We start from the raw sequence: 9,043 nt of genomic DNA on the forward strand, positions 1-9,043 counted from the left end.
CTCCTTAAACAAAACTCATCTAATGCTCATTTTTTATTTCAGGAACTTCCTGGGATTAATCAGCTGCAAGGGGGTCATTTTGTTTGCTTGGAATTGAGGCTGTGTTTGCACTAAGATATAAACACAATTTCATTCTTCAGCACAAGTAAGTTGCCTTGGACAAAAAGCTGCATCTTGTGCCAGTAGAATTTACCCCGCTTTTCAGAAGAGTAACTTTCATGAGTAGAAATCTGGCTGCTCCTCTGTAAACTCCCAGTGTGCACTTGAACAGTTTGATCTGGCTGAGATTTTCCAAGAGATCCTTTTTAAAGCCAAGAGCACCCCCAAATTTCCTCTTACATATGATCCCACATAAGCTATACATCTTCTAGACGAACATGTATGGGTTTTCTCCTAACTGGAAGAAGGGAAAATGCTTGTTTGCTACTGTCACTGATCAATCAACAATTCTGGCAAAAATTACTATACTAAATCAGTGTTTTAAACTCCAAAATTTTAAACAGAGTGCCAGGAAAAAAAAACCTTCTTCCCATGTTTGCTCGACTTTCAAAGTCCTGTTTTGCAAACGTGTCTATGCATTGCTAATCTTGGACTGGATCCAGGCAGCTTTGGACTGTATCCCACAAAGCAATACAGACACCCAAGTGCAACATCAAAGCAGCAAGTTTAAGGGAAGTCAATATAAGAGGTCCTAATTACATTACAAAGTAATTACCACACATAAAACAGTTCAGAGCAATCAAGGTACTTTATTGAATACATTTGCAGAGAGCACCTGTTCTTACCCTTTTTTCTGAAGCGAGATAATGAACTTTGGCCTAGCAGAAAGAAATTACATTTCAGTGTTCTGTGCTGGAGGTGAGCGTACCTACCCTACAGTCCGTGCCAGTTTCACAAAATCAGTTTCTACGAGTCCCTGGGCACATGCTGGCGTAAACACGTAATGGAGGTTCTGGAGAGAAAGGGTCCGGGCAGGGAAGACCCCAGCCCACCCCGTGTGTCTCCTGCCCGGGGCAGGCACGGGCAGACACACGGACAACGTCGTGCATTCCATGTGGAAGGGAACGCTTGGAACGGGGAGCCCAAGGAGACCGCAGCCCCTGCCCACCCTGCCTGGTTCGGAGGGGATGTCTGCTGTGCGAGCCGTCGGGCATCACGATGTCGAAGGGGTTCTCTGCCTCTGCCCACCCGGACAATTAAAACGTTTGCGAGGGCTATTTGTGCCGAAGCAGCTGTGCCAACAAAGAGCGAACTCCCAAGCTCGCTCTTCCACGTGTCGTTTGTGAACTAGCACACTTCAAACGGGAGGTCTCGGCAAGGAGAAAGCACGAGATCAAACAGGACGCTTCAAGGCGTTATCAGATTTGTTCTTCAGGGCTGACGTGAGCACCTCCAGTCCTGACAATTTCCAGCGTCCTGCTTCCTCCTGGTCTGAAACAAATGGACCTCAGTTGCCTGATGGACCCATAGCAACATCTTGGAGAGCTGACAAGTTATGGGCCATGAGGCAAAAAGCTTACGGCCACCTTATTCAGTCGTTCATGAGGTTCCTCTCTAAGGCACTTTGATCTTCCCCCTTTTTTTTTTCCCCAGGAAGCTACAGAGATGATGGCCTGTCCGTACTGGTCCCAGCAGCTGCCATAAGGCAGGCCCCTTCCAGAGCTGCAGCTCGGACCTCGGGCTAAGCTCACCTCTTCATTACAGCCTGTTCTCCTGGTTCAGGAGGAAAAAACAACCCAAGCCTGAAACCCTTCCCCAGCAAGCTGGAACCAAATCCCCAGCCACCTGCCTCTCTTCAAAGAGACCAGCAGTCTGCACCACAACATATTAGCTTCCCCAGATCCGCCGGCTTGCTTGTAGGTTTGCTTGGGGAGCCGAGATCCATTTTTTCCGAGTGAAATCACTACTTGCTTCTACCAAGCCAGGCCCCAGTGGGTTTCCTTTCCTCTGTGTGCAAACCTTCTTGTAAGCCTAAATACAAGCAACGAACAAGTTCTCCAGGGTGTGGGTGACCTTCTGGCTTGTTATCTGCATAAAGAGGGAGAGGGGAAGAAGGGAAATTAGCCATCTTCTCCACAGAAGGAATTCCTAGTGTGCCATCTCTACCATCAGATACTCTTTCTCATGAGAGAGTGATAGATTGACATTAATGGGATAGCATTTGTCTCAATGTCCATACAAAAAATAAAACCTGGATATAAAGGAGATGATAGGAATAATGCTGTGGGAGGAAGTCTTGGATAGGCTGATCCTGAAAGAAGGGCCCAGGATTTACTATTCAAGACATATGCCCTCAGTGTGGCCTTGAAGGTTTACCATAAATATGCGAGGTCAGAGATCCATGTTCAAGCTACTGCTCCACCAGGCTCATTGGCATGGAGACTGCCGTACCCACACGGCTGCTTCTTACCCTCCGTCTTCTCTGGGAGATCCTGCCTTTGTACAGCCACCCGTGTTTTCGTGTGAGCAGGAACCAGAAGCCTGATTCCTCCTGTTCCAGTCAGATACCAGTATACTATTAGCTATTCCAACACTCCCTCTCCGGTTTTAAGCAGAAATCGGTGCCTGCTGCTCATCTCTTCCCCTGCAATTTCTTCAAAAGTGGCACCAAAACTGAATTTTGATCACATGGATTTTTCTGATGGTATGTATTTATCCTAAAAAAAAAATCACAGCCAGCTCATTTCAGTTCCTCAGAGTTAAAACCCATGGTTTAGCCGAGCACAACCATTTCTGTATATTATGCAACTATTGTGATAAGTTCTTTCCTGTGAGTAAAGACATAAATGCCAGTATTTTCAAACTTAAAGCTCTGAGAGTTAAATGAATTCCCAGGGACAACTACATATTATGTGAGTTGAGAGCAAAGAGTGAGCATGGCATGACTCAGAAGAACAGCAATGAAACTGCACATTCCTCAGTGAACTTGTAAATTATGCAAATAGAAAGTCAGAAATTAAACAACAGACTCCTGCCTTGACATTTGTAATTAAGGCTCTTCATTACCACGCAAGATGCTTTTATTATATAGGTTTGTTAAAAGGCCTGATTTATGTTTCCTGCTTTGATGGGATAAAAAGGTTTTGCAGAGTTTGGGAAACAACTGGTCTCCCTAAATGCAAACTAGATTCTGCATGTTTCACCTGGGTACAGTTCAGAGTAATTTTTGACGTGTTTATGTTCATCTTTCAGGCAGCTGAACTACTGGCAGTCATGTTACTCACTCCTGGAAACCTCCCAGAGAATCTGCAGACTTCAAAGGCTGTTAGGAATTCTTCATATTCTTTAGATATGGTATCTTTTTGAGGAACTCTTCTTTCTGTGATCTCCCAAGAGCAGCTGAAAGCCAACAATTATAACCTCCTTGTCACACTTGTACTAAATGGCTCTCCATTTATCTTAAATACAAATTTTACAAAGAGGAAAATTTTTTTTCTGAATTTGTTTTTTTCTGAAAACAAGAAATATATGGGATTTCCCAGCTTGTTGTCGTCTGATTTAAAAAAAAAAAATTAACATGACTGAGATGCTGAAGAAGCAGCCAAGCTCAAGCCAAGCTTAGAAGAGCCAAGCCAGTACAGGTCCCAATTCTACAACACACACCGCTTTCCCAAGGCCCCACTCACTTTATTCCCTGGGCTCCAGGAGGGATTTTGATTTGTCCATGGAGCACAACACTAAATACATATGGCAATTTTGTAAGTACAATGCATTTAGGATGGACATCCAGGTGAGTGAAAAACGTGCATCTTTCAGCTTCCAAGTTTCCTTAAAATATGGTCTTATTAAATAACTGAAAATGAGTAGGCAAAGAATCTTATTGAGTGTCTGTGATTATATGTGATACTGAAGTGCAGGACATTAGTAAATCCCTTTGAGAAATTAACAGAGATTAATATAGTAACTGGAATATAGCAGGTAGGGAAAGTTGAATCAGAAAATACAGGCTCTCGGAAGACTCTTCCTTCTGAAGCGGGGGTAAACTAGACAATCACTTCTAAAGCAGGGACTTTCCCAGATGTTCTCATTTGAAAAGGACAGATTCCAAACAGGCTTGTTCTCAGGAGCTGAACGGGGACACTGAGCTGAACTGCTCGGATACTCTTCAGACCCTCTGAGGACAAGGCTGTCAGAACGAAACACCACGCACTGCCGTTTCTGTGTGTGTCATCATCCCTGTGAGATGACTCTTTCTTTAGCACCTTTAACCAGGCTGAGGCCCGTGCAGAGACCCATCTGACATCACGACTGCATTAAAAAATGAGTATAACAAAACGTTTAATTGAACCACAAAAAAGAGTCAAGAAAATGTCAATTTTGAGTACTCAATGTGTTTGATTTTCCATGTCAGTCACCCACCTGAAAATCTACTTCACTGAGCCAAGCATTTTTCTCTTCTCTTTAGACATCAAAAGCATTAAGTGGTTTCTTCACTGTATTCACTGACCCTATGCTGAAGGCAGGACACACAGCAAATACGTTATTGCCATAGGGAAACATGCAAAGGCTGGCTTTCATGCCCAAATTCGCAGTGTGCAAGCTACAGTGAAGTGAATGTTAAGTGCAGAAATCAGACAGCCTCACAAAACAGAGGTCATCGACTCTGATCAACTGTAATAACTTTGACCTTTAGACCATAGCTCACTTTTCTCTGGCCATCATTTTTCCTGTTGCTGCAAATGTTTGAGAAAAAGTAATGTCGAGTCATTAGAAATGTAAGTTCTTCAGTATTTCCCTCTAGACAGTGCAGCAGAAGCAGGGGCAGTAGCACAGGTGTCATTATAGAAAGTATTTGTAGGGACTATGTGGGTCATTCTCCACAACAGACACATTCTCTTTTTGGCAACGCTCACACTTTTAAATGAAGTAGAACTGAACCCTGTCCTGAGGAGTTCAATTTGATTTGGTTGGCAGCCCTAACCCATCATAACATCTGGAAGGTCCAGAAGAAGGTTTTTGGGAAAATAAGATTGCTCCTGCTGAATACTGAGGATAATCCCTATCTGCTGTCATCTGTAAGGATATTTTAACAGATTTTTAAAGACATGAGAACCACCATGTCCTCAGCAGTCACTTGACAACGGTAACGTGTTTCACACCACACCTTCTATTACCAAGGAGAACAAGGAGTAGTATGAAAAAAAAAAAAATCATTCTAATCTAATGACACAAATATCTAACTATCTGAAAGGTTCACCTGAAGTTGATGGAAGTGTTTTAGGTAAAGAACTGTATGCCTCCAATGATACTACAGTTATTAGGAATGGGATATTCCCGAGGATGAATACAGCCCTTTTTTTTCTTGTTTTGAACCCAGGAGTCCTTCACCGAGCAACAGCAGCCATAGAGCTCTGAATCCCGAGTAGACTAATAACAGCCATCAGCTCCACTCTCAGCACGACAGTGGGATCCCAACCAAATTGATAGGGCCTATGTTTTAATCAGAAAATCCACTGTAACCCATACATGTGGGAAGATCCCTGCTGTGTTTAAGCAATGTCATTTGGTGATGTGGATTCTGCAGACATTGAGAAGAGCTGTGAAGTTCTGCAAATACTTTTTTTAATGTGTGGAAACGGGTATGTGTCAATCATCCAAGTATTACCTAGCTTCCTGAAATCTAGGCATATAGAAACAGCCTTGATTTTGTTCTCAGTCAAACCTGTTAAACAGTGATTTCTCCTGTAATATCATTTCAGACTAGGTTTCTTATACTCTAGCAAAACCTCACCTCTCACTGAAAATGCTAGCGGGCATAGTTTCTTTCTTGGGTGAAATGTTAATAATCCATAGAACAAACCCCAGTGCATAGCCAAGCATCTCCTCAGAAATATTTTCTAAAATAAGCAGATCCGGACCCTATGTCGTGGCTGTGTCTGATGGTGCTGAGCCGTTATGCCCATCCCTAAATTTCCATTCGGTGCAGTACTGCTACCCGTTTTATAGCACAGAGCAGGTGGGCAAAACTTGTCACAAGTCACATTTTCGTTCAGGAAGCTTGATTCCTCAGGTAGCGACTACCGAAAGGAAACACAGCGGTCCATATAGAGGCTTCAGAGTCAGGATTTAGCACCAGTGCACCAGCCCGGGCCACCCTCCCGGTGCAGGAGCAACCACCATTGCATGGGCAGCACGTCTGAGGCGACTTCTGTCCGTCTCCGTGCCAGGAATCCGCTGGCACAGCAGCCACCTGCGGGTTAGGGGCAGCTTTAGGAGATGCCGTGGCAAAACGGCCGGTCACCAGAAAACACGTCCTCCTAAGGTCCTGCAGCGGACGGGCAAGGTCCCGGGTGGCAGTGGCTTTCACCGTGTGGTTTTGTAGCCCGCAGACCTTTCTGCTTTCCGATTGCGCCAGGGTAATTTTTGGCAGACCGTCCTTTGCGCCGCGTACCAGAGTGCCTGCTCTAACGGCTTCTGTCCTGCCGGGGAAGCTCTAGACCTCCCTAGCAGTGGTGCAGCGGTTATTTAGGAACCAGGTGCACGCTCACCCCAAATACTGCCTGGTTTTTTAAGATAAACTGACGTCCATTTGGTTTTCCTTAAGATAATCCATTACGTTTTCCACATTTCTGTAACTTGTTGTTCATAACCAGCTGAACCATTTTTGCAGTGAGAGTCAGGCAGACAGCTGAGGAAAAGAACTAGGGCAGCACTGAAAAAAACGAACAACTGGTTAAGAAAATAAATGCATTTTGAAATGTTCAGCTAAAGAAAGACTGAAAAGCACCAGCTTTTGCTGTTTGGCTTTTTCAATGCTCCGAACTTTGAAAATCATTTTTATGAAGTCATTTTAAAATGAGAGAAAAGATGGAAATATCATAGTACAAATGCTGGATAGTTTCGATTTTGCAATATTTATTTTGTATTCTTTTAAGAGAGCTTTTGAAAAAAAAAGACAATAGATTTTCTAAGCAGTTAAATGTTACAAAACCAAAATGTTTTACCAAAATAAAACCATGTTCAAAAGAATCTTTTCCTTTTTCTGCTCCTCCCACCCACTCTAAATATGCCCTTCCTTTTGCCATAACCTTCAGTGATTTGGGGTCACATCTATGACTGTCCTTGGTTTTCACCTGTAAAATTTCCATATTTCCCCTGCTATCCGAATAATAACTTATCTGGAGCAGATATTGGGGTTTTTTTCCCAGTATGTTTGTTCAGTGCCTGTTGGCATTAATTCTTGACCTTGATGACAGTCAGAAGCTAATAACAATCTCCCAACAACCTCCACTGTACCAAAAATGAAAAACTTAAGCCGTGGCTATTTCTCAGGCGAAGAACACCTAACATATTACCAAATAGACAAGGATTAATAACATGTTCACCAAAAACACCAAGAAGGCTGAAGGAGAGAGATTTAATTTAATTTAACTTACAATAAAATATTCAATTTTTTTCTTTTCTGTTTAAATTATAATGGCCTGCCTTCAACTCATGTTTACCGGTAAGCTGTTGCGTAGCCCATACTGCAACAGCGAGTAAGAACAAAATTTTGGGATTAATTTTCTCTAAATGCTGATAAGATGGTATACATGTAATGTTTGTTAGGTAATTTAAATGGCTGAATAGATAGGTACAGGCAGGAATGAAATTATTTGCTGGCAACGTATAGCGACTCACTTCAAAAGCTTTCATCTAATTTAAAAAAGCCTACCATGAAAGACCGAAATTGGAGAATTATATGCATTAATCTTGCCATGGCCTTTTGCATGTGAATGGTAATTTAGAGACTTTTATATGACATCTAATTTATATTTATCACAGCAGAGTAACAACAATGGTTACATGTTTGGGAAATAAAGAGTGGGAATTAAGAATGCACCTGGAAATTGAAGTGCCCCATTTCTTGTTTTTTTCATCTGTTTTTTTCATCAATTTTTCCTTGTTCAGACAAATTGAATATACTGGCATTTCTCATATCCTCAGTACTACGCTGGCACTTTTTTAATATTCTAAGATAATTTGTCGAGATGAAAATGATAAACTGATTTTTTTCTTTTTTTTTGAAGTGGGAGTTTTTTCACCTTGCCTTTCTGAGAGGGAAGACACAGAAGAGCTGAATATAGCCTAGCCCACACGGGTTTTATTGCAGAACTTTGCTGTAATTATACAGCTACTGGAGAGCCACACTAAGCCACCATATTTTCCTGAATTTTTTTTGCTTAAACAGGCCAGTATCATATATCCCACCAGCTTGAAGGTGGTAGTCCTGAAGGTACTACCGTGCTTAAAGTTGAGGGAAAAAAGAGTTATAAAATTGTAACTTGGGCATGTGCCACCTCTGCGCTGTAGGTCCAGACTTGAACTACCATCCACCCTAGTGCTGACGGGACGGCCGAAGGCTTCCACTCGCTCATCAACCAGAGGGGTTAAAACAGCTGCCACGATGGAAAACTAAAATAATACACACAGGTATTTCGTCAGTGTAGAATTTCTCTTTACCCTTAATAAATGAACTTCTGTTTTCTTCTTAATAAGATTCTTGCCAACTCACCAGAGCCCATCTGGTGACTTTCGGCGCAGCCAGCAGAGTACAAGGCTTTAACGTACGCCGCCGCAGCGACTTAGGGCAGCAGGACCTGAAAACATCAACGATTAAGCTAAAAAGAGGTTTCTGTGTTTTACTGATGAGTTTATTAGTTCTGTTGGAAATTTTGGGCTTGGGAAGGAGAGATGGGATTTGAAGAAGAGCACGGGTAACAACATCCCACTGAGGAGGAGGAGGAGGAGGAGGAAGAGAAGGAGGAGGAGGAAAGGGAGGAGGGGGAAAGGAGGAGGAGAAGGAAGAGAAGGAGGAGGAGAAGGAGGAAAAAGAGGAGGGGAAAGGAGGAGGGAGAAAGGAGGAGGGAGAAAGGAGGAGGGAGAAAGGAGGAGGGAGAAAGGAGGAGGGAGAAAGGAGGAGGGAGAAAGGAGGAGGGAGAAAGGAGGAGGAGGGAGAAAGGGAGGAGGAAAGAGAGGAGGAAAGGGGGGGAGGAAAGGGAGGAGGAAAGGGAGGAGGAAAGGGAGGAAAGGAAAGGGAGGAAAGGAAAGGGAGGAGGAAAGG

The 9,043-nt window shown here is 43.1% G+C and overlaps 2 long non-coding RNA genes across 2 annotated transcripts; both read right to left on the minus strand.

Moving 5' to 3' along the window:
• Nucleotides 1–729: 729 nt before the first annotated feature.
• LOC138690253 (uncharacterized) lies at nt 730–3,325 on the minus strand. The gene is made up of 2 exons (XR_011329054.1): nt 2,317–3,325; nt 730–2,028 (listed from the first exon to the last, which is right to left on the minus strand). It is a non-coding gene; the product is annotated as an uncharacterized lncRNA (long non-coding RNA).
• A 4,013-nt stretch (nt 3,326–7,338) lies between these two features.
• LOC138690254 (uncharacterized) lies at nt 7,339–8,580 on the minus strand. The gene is made up of 2 exons (XR_011329055.1): nt 8,495–8,580; nt 7,339–8,394 (listed from the first exon to the last, which is right to left on the minus strand). It is a non-coding gene; the product is annotated as an uncharacterized lncRNA (long non-coding RNA).
• Between the last annotated feature and the right edge of the window lie 463 nt (nt 8,581–9,043).

This window comes from Haliaeetus albicilla, chromosome 21 (assembly GCF_947461875.1).
Source record: "Haliaeetus albicilla chromosome 21, bHalAlb1.1, whole genome shotgun sequence".
NCBI lineage: Eukaryota > Metazoa > Chordata > Aves > Accipitriformes > Accipitridae > Haliaeetus > Haliaeetus albicilla.